Consider the following 15,674-nt stretch of genomic DNA (forward strand, 5'->3'; position numbering starts at 1 on the left):
ATTGGAAACAGTTTGATTAATAGAACAGATACAACTCATTGGAAACAGTTTGATTAATAGAACAGATACAACTCATTGGAAACAGTTTGATTAATAGAACAGATACAACTCATTGTAAACAGTTTGATTAATAGAACAGATACAACTCATTGCAAACAGTTTGATTAATTGAACAGATACAACTCATTGGAAACAGTTTGATTAATAGAACAGATACAACTCATTGAAAACAGTTTGATTAATAGAACAGATACAACTCATTGAAACAGTTTGATTAATAGAACAGATACAACTCATTGTAAACAGTTTGATTAATAGAACAGATACAACTCATTGAAAACAGTTTGATTAATAGAACAGATACAACTCATTGTAAACAGTTTGATTAATAGAACAGATACAACTCATTGTAAACAGTTTGATTAATAGAACAGATACAACTCATTGGAAACAGTTTGATTAATAGAACAGATACAACTCATTGGAAACAGTTTGATTAATAGAACAGATACAACTCATTGAAAACAGTTTGATTAATAGAACAGATACAACTCATTGTAAACAGTTTGATTAATAGAACAGATACAACTCATTGGAAACAGTTTGATTAAGTTAATAGAACAGATACAACTCATTGAAAACAGTTTGATTAATAGAACAGATACAACTCATTGGAAACAGTTTGATTAATCGAACAGATACAACTCATTGGAAACAGTTTGATTAATAGAACAGATACAACTCATTGAAAACAGTTTGATTAATAGAACAGATACAACTCATTGTAAACAGTTTGATTAATAGAACAGATACAACTCATTGGAAACAGTTTGATTAATAGAACAGATACAACTCATTGTAAACAGTTTGATTAATAGAACAGATACAACTCATTGAAAACAGTTTGATTAATAGAACAGATACAACTCATTGCAAACAGTTTGATTAATAGAACAGATGCAACTCATTGGAAACAGTTTGAGTTAATAGAACAGATACAACTCATTGGAAACAGTTTGATTAATAGAACAGATACAACTCATTGTAAACAGTTTGATTAATAGAACAGATACAACTCATTGGAAACAGTTTGATTTGATACAACTCATTGTAAACAGTTTATTAATAGAACAGATACAACTCATTGGAAACAGTTTGATTAATAGAACAGATACAACTCATTGAAAACAGTTTGATTAATAGAACAGATACAACTCATTGTAAACAGTTTGATTAATAGAACAGATACAACTCATTGCAAACAGTTTGATTAATTGAACAGATACAACTCATTGGAAACAGTTTGATTAATAGAACAGATACAACTCATTGAAAACAGTTTGATTAATAGAACATATACAACTCATTGGAAACAGTTTGATTAATAGAACAGATACAACTCATTGTAAACAGTTTGATTAATAGAACAGATACAACTCATTGAAAACAGTTTGATTAATAGAACAGATACAACTCATTGTAAACAGTTTGATTAATAGAACAGATACAACTCATTGTAAACAGTTTGATTAATAGAACAGATACAACTCATTGGAAACAGTTTGATTAATAGAACAGATACAACTCATTGGAAACAGTTTGATTAATAGAACAGATACAACTCATTGTAAACAGTTTGATTAATAGAACAGATACAACTCATTGAAAACAGTTTGATTAAGTTAATAGAACAGATACAACTCATTGTAAACAGTTTGATTAATAGAACACATACAACTAATTGTAAACAGTTTGATTAATAGAACAGATACAACTCATTGTAAACAGTTTGATTAAAAGAACAGATACAACTCATTGTAAACAGTTTGATTAATAGAACAGATACAACTCATTGTAAACAGTTTGATTAATAGAACAGATACAACTAATTGTAAACAGTTTGATTAATAAAACAGATACAACTCATTGGAAACAGTTTGATTAATAGAACAGATACAACTCATTGTAAACAGTTTGATTAATAGAACAGATACAACTCATTGTAAACAGTTTGATTAATAGAACAGATACAACTCATTGAAAACAGTTTGATTAATAGAACAGATACAACTCATTGAAAACAGTTTGATTAATAGAACAGATACAACTCATTGTAAACAGTTTGATTAATAGAACAGATACAACTCATTGGAAACAGTTTGATTAATAGAACAGATACAACTCATTGAAACAGTTTGATTAATAGAACAGATACAACTCATTGAAAACAGTTTGATTAATAGAACAGATACAACTAATTGTAAACAGTTTGATTAATAGAACAGATACAACTCATTTAAACAGTTTGATTAATAGAACAGATACAACTCATTGTAAACAGTTTGATTAATAGAACAGATACAACTCATTGTAAACAGTTTGATTAATAGAACAGATACAACTCATTGTAAACAGTTTGATTAATAGAACAGATACAACTCATTGAAACAGTTTGATTAATAGAACAGATACAACTCATTGATTAATAGAACAAACAGTTTGATTATTAATAGAACAGATACAACTAATTGTAAACAGTTTGATTAATAGAACAGATACAACTCATTGTAAACAGTTTGATTAATAGAACAGATACAACTCATTGTAAACAGTTTGATTAATAGAACAGATACAACTCATTGTAAACAGTTTGATTAATAGAACAGATACAACTCATTGTAAACAGTTTGATTAATAGAACAGATACAACTCATTGTAAACAGTTTGATTAATAGAACAGATACAACTCATTGTAAACAGTTTGATTAATAGAACAGATACAACTCATTGTAAACAGTTTGATTAATAGAACAGATACAACTAATTGTAAACAGTTTGATTAATAGAACAGATACAACTCATTGAAAACAGTTTGATTAATAGAACAGATACAACTAATTGTAAACAGTTTGATTAATAGAACAGATACAACTCATTGTAAACAGTTTGATTAATAGAACAGATACAACTAATTGTAAACAGTTTGATTAATAGAACAGATACAACTCATTGTAAACAGTTTGATTAATAGAACAGATACAACTAATTGTAAACAGTTTGATTAATAGAACAGATACAACTCATTGGAAACAGTTTGATTAAGTTAATAGAACAGATACAACTCATTGCAAACAGTTTGATTAATAGAACAGATACAACTCATTGGAAACAGTTTGATTAATAGAACAGATACAACTCATTGTAAACAGTTTGATTAATAGAACAGATACAACTCATTGGAAACAGTTTGATTAATAGAACAGATACAACTCATTGAAAACAGTTTGATTAATAGAACAGATACAACTCATTGTAAACAGTTTGATTAATAGAACAGATACAACTCATTGGAAACAGTTTGATTAAGTTAATAGAACAGATACAACTCATTGTAAACAGTTTGATTAAGTTAATAGAACAGATACAACTCATTGTAAACAGTTTGATTAAGTTAATAGAACAGATACAACTCATTGTAAACAGTTTGATTAATAGAACAGATACAACTCATTGTAAACAGTTTGATTAATAGAACAGATACAACTAATTGTAAACAGTTTGATTAATAGAACAGATACAACTCATTGTAAACAGTTTGATTAATAGAACAGATACAACTCATTGGAAACAGTTTGATTAAGATGATTAAAGAACAGATACAACTCATTGAAAACAGTTTGATTAATAGAACAGATACAACTCATTGTAAACAGTTTGATTAATAGAACAGATAAACATTGTAAACAGTTTGATTAATAGAACAGATACAACTCATTGTAAACAGTTTGATTAATAGAACAGATACAACTCATTGGAAACAGTTTGATTAATAGAACAGATACAACTCATTGAAACAGTTTGATTAATAGAACAGATACAACTCATTGGAAACAGTTTGATTAAGTTAATAGAACAGATACAACTCATTGAAAACAGTTTGATTAATAGAACAGATACAACTCATTGGAAACAGTTTGATTAATCGAACAGATACAACTCATTGGAAACAGTTTGATTAATAGAACAGATACAACTCATTGAAAACAGTTTGATTAATAGAACAGATACAACTCATTGTAAACAGTTTGATTAATAGAACAGATACAACTCATTGGAAACAGTTTGATTAATAGAACAGATACAACTCATTGTAAACAGTTTGATTAATAGAACAGATACAACTCATTGAAAACAGTTTGATTAATAGAACAGATACAACTCATTGCAAACAGTTTGATTAATAGAACAGATGCAACTCATTGGAAACAGTTTGATTAAGTTAATAGAACAGATACAACTCATTGGAAACAGTTTGATTAATAGAACAGATACAACTCATTGTAAACAGTTTGATTAATAGAACAGATACAACTAATTGTAAACAGTTTGATTAATAGAACAGATACAACTCATTGAAAACAGTTTGATTAATAGAACAGATACAACTCATTGAAAACAGTTTGATTAAGTTAATAGAACAGATACAACTCATTGTAAACAGTTTGATTAATAGAACAGATACAACTCATTGGAAACAGTTTGATTAATAGAACAGATACAACTCATTGTAAACAGTTTGATTAATAGAACAGATACAACTCATTGAAAACAGTTTGATTAATAGAACAGATACAACTCATTGTAAACAGTTTGATTAATAGAACAGATACAACTAATTGGAAACAGTTTGATTAATAGAACAGATACAACTCATTGGAAACAGTTTGATTAATAGAACAGATACAACTCATTGTAAACAGTTTGATTAATAGAACAGATACAACTCATTGTAAACAGTTTGATTAATAGAACAGATACAACTCATTGTAAACAGTTTGATTAATAGAACAGATACAACTCATTGGAAACAGTTTGATTAATAGAACAGATACAACTCATTGAAACAGTTTGATTAATAGAACAGATACAACTCATTGAAACAGTTTGATTAAGTTAATAGAACAGATACAACTCATTGAAAACAGTTTGATTAATAGAACAGATACAACTCATTGGAAACAGTTTGATTAATCGAACAGATACAACTCATTGGAAACAGTTTGATTAATAGAACAGATACAACTCATTGAAAACAGTTTGATTAATAGAACAGATACAACTCATTGTAAACAGTTTGATTAATAGAACAGATACAACTCATTGGAAACAGTTTGATTAATAGAACAGATACAACTCATTGTAAACAGTTTGATTAATAGAACAGATACAACTCATTGAAAACAGTTTGATTAATAGAACAGATACAACTCATTGCAAACAGTTTGATTAATAGAACAGATGCAACTCATTGGAAACAGTTTGATTAAGTTAATAGAACAGATACAACTCATTGGAAACAGTTTGATTAATAGAACAGATACAACTCATTGTAAACAGTTTGATTAATAGAACAGATACAACTCATTGGAAACAGTTTGATTAATAGAACAGATACAACTCATTGTAAACAGTTTGATTAATAGAACAGATACAACTCATTGGAAACAGTTTGATTAATAGAACAGATACAACTCATTGAAAACAGTTTGATTAATAGAACAGATACAACTCATTGTAAACAGTTTGATTAATAGAACAGATACAACTCATTGCAAACAGTTTGATTAATAGAACAGATACAACTCATTGAAACAGTTTGATTAATAGAACAGATACAACTCATTGAAAACAGTTTGATTAATAGAACAGATACAACTCATTGAAAACAGTTTGATTAATAGAACAGATACAACTCATTGTAAACAGTTTGATTAATAGAACAGATACAACTCATTGAAAACAGTTTGATTAATAGAACAGATACAACTCATTGTAAACAGTTTGATTAATAGAACAGATACAACTCATTGTAAACAGTTTGATTAATAGAACAGATACAACTCATTGAAACAGTTTGATTAATAGAACAGATACAACTCATTGAAAACAGTTTGATTAATAGAACAGATACAACTCATTGAAAACAGTTTGATTAATAGAACAGATACAACTCATTGTAAACAGTTTGATTAATAGAACAGATACAACTCATTGGAAACAGTTTGATTAATAGAACAGATACAACTCATTGTAAACAGTTTGATTAATAGAACAGATACAACTCATTGAAAACAGTTTGATTAATAGAACAGATACAACTCATTGCAAACAGTTTGATTAATAGAACAGATACAACTCATTGAAACAGTTTGATTGATTAATAGAACAGATACAACTCATTGGAAACAGTTTGATTAATAGAACAGATACAACTCATTGTAAACAGTTTGATTAATAGAACAGATACAACTCATTGGAAACAGTTTGATTAATAGAACAGATACAACTCATTGTAAACAGTTTGATTAATAGAACAGATACAACTCATTGGAAACAGTTTGATTAATAGAACAGATACAACTCATTGAAAACAGTTTGATTAATAGAACAGATACAACTCATTGTAAACAGTTTGATTAATAGAACAGATACAACTCATTGCAAACAGTTTGATTAATTGAACAGATACAACTCATTGGAAACAGTTTGATTAATAGAACAGATACAACTCATTGAAAACAGTTTGATTAATAGAACATATACAACTCATTGGAAACAGTTTGATTAATAGAACAGATACAACTCATTGTAAACAGTTTGATTAATAGAACAGATACAACTCATTGAAAACAGTTTGATTAATAGAACAGATACAACTCATTGTAAACAGTTTGATTAATAGAACAGATACAACTCATTGTAAACAGTTTGATTAATAGAACAGATACAACTCATTGGAAACAGTTTGATTAATAGAACAGATACAACTCATTGGAAACAGTTTGATTAATAGAACAGATACAACTCATTGTAAACAGTTTGATTAATAGAACAGATACAACTCATTGAAAACAGTTTGATTAATAGAACAGATACAACTCATTGGAAACAGTTTGATTAATAAAACAGATACAACTAATTGTAAACAGTTTGATTAATAGAACAGATACAACTCATTGTAAACAGTTTGATTAATTACAACTCATTGTAAACAGTTTGATTAATAGAACAGATACAACTCATTGTAAACAGTTTGATTAATAGAACAGATACAACTCATTGTAAACAGTTTGATTAATAGAACAGATACAACTCATTGTAAACAGTTTGATTAATAGAACAGATACAACTCATTGGAAACAGTTTGATTAATAGAACAGATACAACTCATTGTAAACAGTTTGATTAATAGAACAGATACAACTCATTGGAAACAGTTTGATTAATAGAACAGATACAACTCATTGAAAACAGTTTGATTAATAGAACAGATACAACTCATTGAAAACAGTTTGATTAATAGAACAGATACAACTGGAAACAGTTAATAGAACAGATACAACTCATTGTAAACAGTTTGATTAATAGAACAGATACAACTAATTGTAAACAGTTTGATTAATAGAACAGATACAACTCATTGGAAACAGTTTGATTAATAGAACAGATACAACTCATTGTAAACAGTTTGATTAATAGAACAGATACAACTAATTGTAAACAGTTTGATTAATAGAACAGATACAACTCATTGAAAACAGTTTGATTAATAGAACAGATACAACTCATTGTAAACAGTTTGATTAATAGAACAGATACAACTCATTGTAAACAGTTTGATTAATAGAACAGATACAACTCATTGGAAACAGTTTATTAATAGAACAGATACAACTCATTGGAAACAGTTTGATTAATAGAACAGATACAACTCATTGTAAACAGTTTGATTAATAGAACAGATACAACTCATTGGAAACAGTTTGATTAATAGAACAGATACAACTCATTGTAAACAGTTTGATTAATAGAACAGATACAACTCATTGAAAACAGTTTGATTAATAGAACAGATACAACTCATTGTAAACAGTTTGATTAATAGAACAGATACAACTCATTGGAAACAGTTTGATTAAGTTAATAGAACAGATACAACTCATTGAAAACAGTTTGATTAATAGAACAGATACAACTCATTGGAAACAGTTTGATTAAGTTAATAGAACAGATACAACTCATTGAAAACAGTTTGATTAATAGAACAGATACAACTCATTGTAAACAGTTTGATTAATAGAACAGATACAACTCGTTGTAAACAGTTTGATTAAGTTAATAGAACAGATACAACTCATTGCAAACAGTTTGATTAATAGAACAGATACAACTCATTGGAAACAGTTTGATTAAGTTAATAGAACAGATACAACTAATTGTAAACAGTTTGATTAAGTTAATAGAACAGATACAACTCATTGAAAACAGTTTGATTAATAGAACAGATACAACTAATTGTAAACAGTTTGATTAATAGAACAGATACAACTCATTGTAAACAGTTTGATTAATAGAACAGATACAACTAATTGTAAACAGTTTGATTAATAGAACAGATACAACTCATTGAAAACAGTTTGATTAATAGAACAGATACAACTAATTGTAAACAGTTTGATTAATAGAACAGATACAACTAATTGTAAACAGTTTGATTAATAGAACAGATACAACTAATTGTAAACAGTTTGATTAATAGAACAGATACAACTCATTGTAAACAGTTTGATTAATAGAACAGATACAACTCATTGTAAACAGTTTGATTAATTAATAGAACAGATACAACTCATTGTAAACAGTTTGATTAATAGAACAGATACAACTAATTGGAAACAGTTTGATTAATAGAACAGATACAACTCATTGGAAACAGTTTGATTAATAGAACAGATACAACTCATTGGAAACAGTTTGATTAATAGAACAGATACAACTAATTGGAAACAGTTTGATTAATAGAACAGATACAACTCATTGGAAACAGTTTGATTAATAGAACAGATACAACTCATTGTAAACAGTTTGATTAATAGAACAGATACAAATCATTGGAAACAGTTTGATTAATAGAACAGATACAACTCATTGTAAACAGTTTGATTAATAGAACAGATACAACTCATTGGAAACAGTTTGATTAATAGAACAGATACAACTCATTGAAAACAGTTTGATTAATAGAACAGATACAACTCATTGTAAACAGTTTGATTAATAGAACAGATACAACTCATTGCAAACAGTTTGATTAATAGAACAGATACAACTCATTGGAAACAGTTTGATTAATAGAACAGATACAACTCATTGGAAACAGTTTGATTAATAGAACAGATACAACTCATTGGAAACAGTTTGATTAATAGAACAGATACAACTAATTGGAAACAGTTTGATTAATAGAACAGATACAACTCATTGGAAACAGTTTGATTAATAGAACAGATACAACTCATTGGAAACAGTTTGATTAAGTTAATAGAACAGATACAACTCATTGAAAACAGTTTGATTAATAGAACAGATACAACTCATTGGAAACAGTTTGATTAATAGAACAGATACAACTCATTGAAAACAGTTTGATTAATAGAACAGATACAACTCATTGCAAACAGTTTGATTAATAGAACAGATACAACTCATTGGAAACAGTTTGATTAATAGAACAGATACAACTCATTGGAAACAGTTTGATTAATAGAACAGATACAACTCATTGTAAACAGTTTGATTAATAGAACAGATACAACTCATTGGAAACAGTTTGATTAATAGAACAGATACAACTCATTGGAAACAGTTTGATTAATAGAGCAGATACAACTCATTGTAAACAGTTTGATTAATAGAACAGATACAACTCATTGAAAACAGTTTGATTAATAGAACAGATACAACTCATTGTAAACAGTTTGATTAATAGAACAGATACAACTCATTGCAAACAGTTTGATTAATTGAAAAGATACAACTCATTGGAAACAGTTTGATTAATAGAACAGATACAACTCATTGAAAACAGTTTGATTAATAGAACAGATAAAACTCATTGGAAACAGTTTGATTAATAGAACAGATACAACTCATTGTAAACAGTTTGATTAATAGAACAGATACAACTCATTGAAAACAGTTTGATTAATAGAACAGATACAACTCATTGTAAACAGTTTGATTAATAGAGCAGATACAACTCATTGTAAACAGTTTGATTAATAGAACATATACAACTCATTGGAAACAGTTTGATTAATAGAACAGATACAACTCATTGGAAACAGTTTGATTAATAGAGCAGATACAACTCATTGTAAACAGTTTGATTAATAGAACAGATACAACTCATTGGAAACAGTTTGATTAATAGAACAGATACAACTCATTGGAAACAGTTTGATTAATAGAACAGATACAACTCATTGTAAACAGTTTGATTAATAGAACAGATACAACTCATTGGAAACAGTTTGATTAATAGAACAGATACAACTCATTGGAAACAGTTTGATTAATAGAACAGATACAACTCATTGGAAACAGTTTGATTAATAGAACAGATACAACTCATTGTAAACAGTTTGATTAATAGAACAGATACAACTCATTGAAAACAGTTTGATTAATAGAACAGATACAACTCATTGTAAACAGTTTGATTAATAGAATAGATACAACTCATTGTAAACAGTTTGATTAATAGAACAGATACAACTCATTGAAAACAGTTTGATTAATAGAACAGATACAACTCATTGTAAACAGTTTGATTAATAGAGCAGATACAACTCATTGTAAACAGTTTGATTAATAGAACAGATACAACTCATTGGAAACAGTTTGATTAATAGAACAGATACAACTCATTGGAAACAGTTTGATTAATAGAGCAGATACAACTCATTGTAAACAGTTTGATTAATAGAACAGATACAACTCATTGTAAACAGTTTGATTAATAGAACAGATACAACTCATTGTAAACAGTTTGATTAATAGAACAGATACAACTCATTGGAAACAGTTTGATTAATAGAACAGATACAACTCATTGGAAACAGTTTGATTAATAGAACAGATACAACTCATTGGAAACAGTTTGATTAATAGAACAGATACAACTCATTGAAAACAGTTTGATTAATAGAACAGATACAACTCATTGTAAACAGTTTGATTAATAGAACAGATACAACTCATTGAAAACAGTGTGATAAAAACAGATACAACTCATTGAAAACAGTGTGATAAAATAAGATACAACTCATTGAAAACAGTGCGATAAAATCAGATACAACTCATTGAAAACAGTGTGATAAAAACAGATACAACTCATTGAAAACAGTGTGATAAAAACAGATACAACTCATTGAAAACAGTTTGATTAATAGAACAGATACAACTCATTGTAAACAGTTTGATTAATAGAGCAGATACAACTCATTGTAAACAGTTTGATTAATAGAACAGATACAACTCATTGGAAACAGTTTGATTAATAGAACAGATACAACTCATTGTAAACAGTTTGATTAATAGAGCAGATACAACTCATTGTAAACAGTTTGATTAATAGAACAGATACAACTCATTGGAAACAGTTTGATTAATAGAACAGATACAACTCATTGGAAACAGTTTGATTAATAGAACAGATACAACTCATTGGAAACAGTTTGATTAATAGAACAGATACAACTCATTGGAAACAGTTTGATTAATAGAACAGATACAACTCATTGGAAACAGTTTGATTAATAGAACAGATACAACTCATTGGAAACAGTTTGATTAATAGAACAGATACAACTCATTGTAAACAGTTTGATTAATAGAATAGATACAACTCATTGTAAACAGTTTGATTAATAGAACAGATACAACTCATTGAAAACAGTTTGATTAATAGAACAGATACAACTCATTGTAAACAGTTTGATTAATAGAGCAGATACAACTCATTGGAAACAGTTTGATTAATAGAACAGATACAACTCATTGGAAACAGTTTGATTAATAGAACAGATACAACTCATTGGAAACAGTTTGATTAATAGAGCAGATACAACTCATTGTAAACAGTTTGATTAATAGAACAGATACAACTCATTGTAAACAGTTTGATTAATAGAACAGATACAACTCATTGTAAACAGTTTGATTAATAGAACAGATACAACTCATTGGAAACAGTTTGATTAATAGAACAGATACAACTCATTGGAAACAGTTTGATTAATAGAACAGATACAACTCATTGGAAACAGTTTGATTAAGTTAATAGAACAGATACAACTAATTGGAAACAGTTTGATTAGTAGAACAGATACAACTCATTGTAAACAGTTTGATTAATAGAACAGATACAACTCATTGAAAACAGTGTGATAAAAACAGATACAACTCATTGAAAACAGTGTGATAAAAACAGATACAACTCATTGAAAACAGTGCGATAAAATCAGATACAACTCATTGAAAACAGTGTGATAAAAACAGATACAACTCATTGAAAACAGTGTGATAAAAACAGATACAACTCATTGAAAACAGTTTGATTAATAGAACAGATACAACTCATTGTAAACAGTTTGATTAATAGAGCAGATACAACTCATTGTAAACAGTTTGATTAATAGAACATATACAACTCATTGGAAACAGTTTGATTAATAGAACAGATACAACTCATTGGAAACAGTTTGATTAATAGAGCAGATACAACTCATTGTAAACAGTTTGATTAATAGAACAGATACAACTCATTGGAAACAGTTTGATTAATAGAACAGATACAACTCATTGAAAACAGTTTGATTAATAGAACAGATACAACTCATTGTAAACAGTTTGATTAATAGAACAGATACAACTCATTGGAAACAGTTTGATTAATAGAACAGATACAACTCATTGGAAACAGTTTGATTAATAGAACAGATACAACTCATTGGAAACAGTTTGATTAATAGAACAGATACAACTCATTGGAAACAGTTTGATTAATAGAACAGATACAACTCATTGGAAACAGTTTGATTAATAGAACAGATACAACTCATTGGAAACAGTTTGATTAAGTTAATAGAACAGATACAACTAATTGGAAACAGTTTGATTAGTAGAACAGATACAACTCATTGTAAACAGTTTGATTAATAGAACAGATACAACTCATTGTAAACAGTTTGATTAATAGAACAGATACAACTCATTGGAAACAGTTTGATTAATAGAACAGATACAACTCATTGTAAACAGTTTGATTAATAGAACAGATACAACTAATTGAAAACAGTGTGATAAAAACAGATACAACTCATTGAAAACAGTGTGATAAAAACAGATACAACTCATTGAAAACAGTGTGATAAAAACAGATACAACTCATTGAAAACAGTGCGATAAAATCAGATACAACTCATTGAAAACAGTGTGATAAAATCAGATACAACTCATTGAAAACAGTGTGATAAAAACAGATACAACTCATTGAAAACAGTGTGATAAAAACAGATACAACTCATTGAAAACAGTGTGATAAAAACAGATACAACTCACTGAAAACAGTGTGATAAAAACAGATACATTACTTTTAGACTTTTACTCAAGTAGGATTTTACTAGGTAACATTCACTTTTACTTGAGTCGTTTTCTGTTAAGGTATCTTTACTTTTACTCAAGTATGAGAATTTAGTACTTTTTTCCACCACTGCACACAGATGATCTGCTCCAGGCACTCCATTCTCAACAAGATCAAACAGGATCAAACAGCCATTGACGTTTCTGATTTGCTCCTGTTGTTCTTAAGCGTGTTGTTTCGTTCCGGAGGCAAGTGTTCATGTTTCGGAATAACAATGAGCGACAGTTAAATGTGCATCTTAAAGTGTGGTAGAGCGGGGAAGGGTAGGCGACTGGGGGGGGAGGTGTCATGCGGAAGAGGAAAAAGGGGGAGAAGAATGGAGGTGGGAGGGAAGAGGCTGGTGTGGTCAAAGGCACCAAGGAACTCTTGCCTGTGCCCCCCGGCACCAGGCAAAAATGTGGCACCAGGCAAAAATGTGGCAAAAAATGTGCTCCTCAAAGGAGGTGTGTAGGGGTAGACTGTTTGTAGTAAAAGCAAACATTATCAACAAGTGTTTTGTCCTTATAAACGTGTATGTTCCTAACACAGGGAGGGAGACAGGGCTTATGTTTGGGACTCTCACAAGTAGCACCTGAGGAGACACTGCGGGTCGTCGGGTACTGGAATTATGCAATGGATTTTAACAAAAGACAGAAATGGTAAGGAGCCTCATTCAGGCCCAGTGGCCTGAATGAGGCTTAAGGGACAACATGAATTAGTTTGACCTAGTAGATGTTTGGAGAACTACAGTAGACATCCCAACACAAGACAGTATACATGGGTGAAGGTCTTTGGGGTGAGTGCAGCCCAACACAAGACAGTATACATGGGTGAAGGTCTTTGGGGTGATTGCTGCCCAACATAAGACAGTATACATGGGTGAAGGTCTTTGGGGTGATTGCAGCCTGACTCGATCGGTTCTACATGTCCAGGCTGTTGGGCGCTACCATTCTCCCGGTGGGGTTTTCGGATCACCACATAACTATGGCTCAGCTGTCTATTTCACCAGGGCATCTGCAGGCATCTTATTGGAAAACTCTAACAAGATGCCACGTTTTGCTCAAGTTTTCAGACTTTTTGGTAAAGGTGGGGGCAGCGAAGACGGGAGTATAAGTCTCTGAGTCAGTGGTGGGATGTGGGAAAAGTCCAAATGTGGCTTTTCTGTCAACAGTATACAGCTCTCTGATCCTCAAAGCCTAGAAGAGTATTTGGGGGAACTCGAGTGTAGTATTAGTGAGATGGAGGTAGAGATGGTGGGGCCTCCAGGCTAATTTAGCTGAATTAAGTGGGTACATGGGAAGTTTTTTCCAGGTTAAACAAAGAGAGCACTAGTAAGAATTAGGTTCTCCATGCTAAAGGAGATGGATGCTCCCAGCTCCTTCTTCTTTTGTTTGGAAAGGTGGTGAAGCCAAGGGTATGCATTGTCTATGGCTGTCTGATGGGCGGGTGACCTCTGTGGTGGGGAGATGTGGGAGCGGACTGTGGAGTTTTATACTGAGTTGTGACACTGTGTGTTCTCAGGTTCTGTTGGCGGAACTCTCTAAGTTCTCTCTGGCACAGAAGAATGAAATTGACATTTCCCTCTTGTCCCACGAACTGGCAGTTGCCGTGCACCGGGGTTGATGGACTCCGGCAGTGGAGTTTTATTTAAAAAATGTAGGGGAATAATTGGACTGGACTTCCTTTCCGTGTTGTGTGAGTGTGTCGGGGTAGGAGAGTTGCCGATGAACTGCTGTCTGGCGGCTCTGACTCTCCTGCCCAAAAAAGGGGACTTGTGTGAACTTAAGAACTGGAGGCCTGTGGCATTACTCTGAGCGGACTATAAGATATTTGCCAAGGTCCTCTCTAACAGACTGAAGTCCCTTCTGGACTCTATAGTAAACAGGACTAGACATATTGTCTACCGGGACGCTCAATCACGGACAACCTGTTCTTAATGGAGAGTTTCTAATGTGAACTTTGGACTGGTCTCTTTAGACCAAGAGAAGGCTTTTGATAGAGTTGAGCATGAGTGTCTGTTTAATGTGAGGTCTGTGTTTGACTTTGGGAAAAGGTTTTTTGATGTTGTATGCTGGGGCGAGGGGCTCAGTAGGCCGGTCTGGGTCAGGTGGGGAATCAGACAATCAGACAAGTATGCCCTCTATCGGGA

This window comes from Oncorhynchus tshawytscha, linkage group LG21 (assembly GCF_018296145.1).
Source record: "Oncorhynchus tshawytscha isolate Ot180627B linkage group LG21, Otsh_v2.0, whole genome shotgun sequence".
Lineage (NCBI taxonomy): Eukaryota > Metazoa > Chordata > Actinopteri > Salmoniformes > Salmonidae > Oncorhynchus > Oncorhynchus tshawytscha.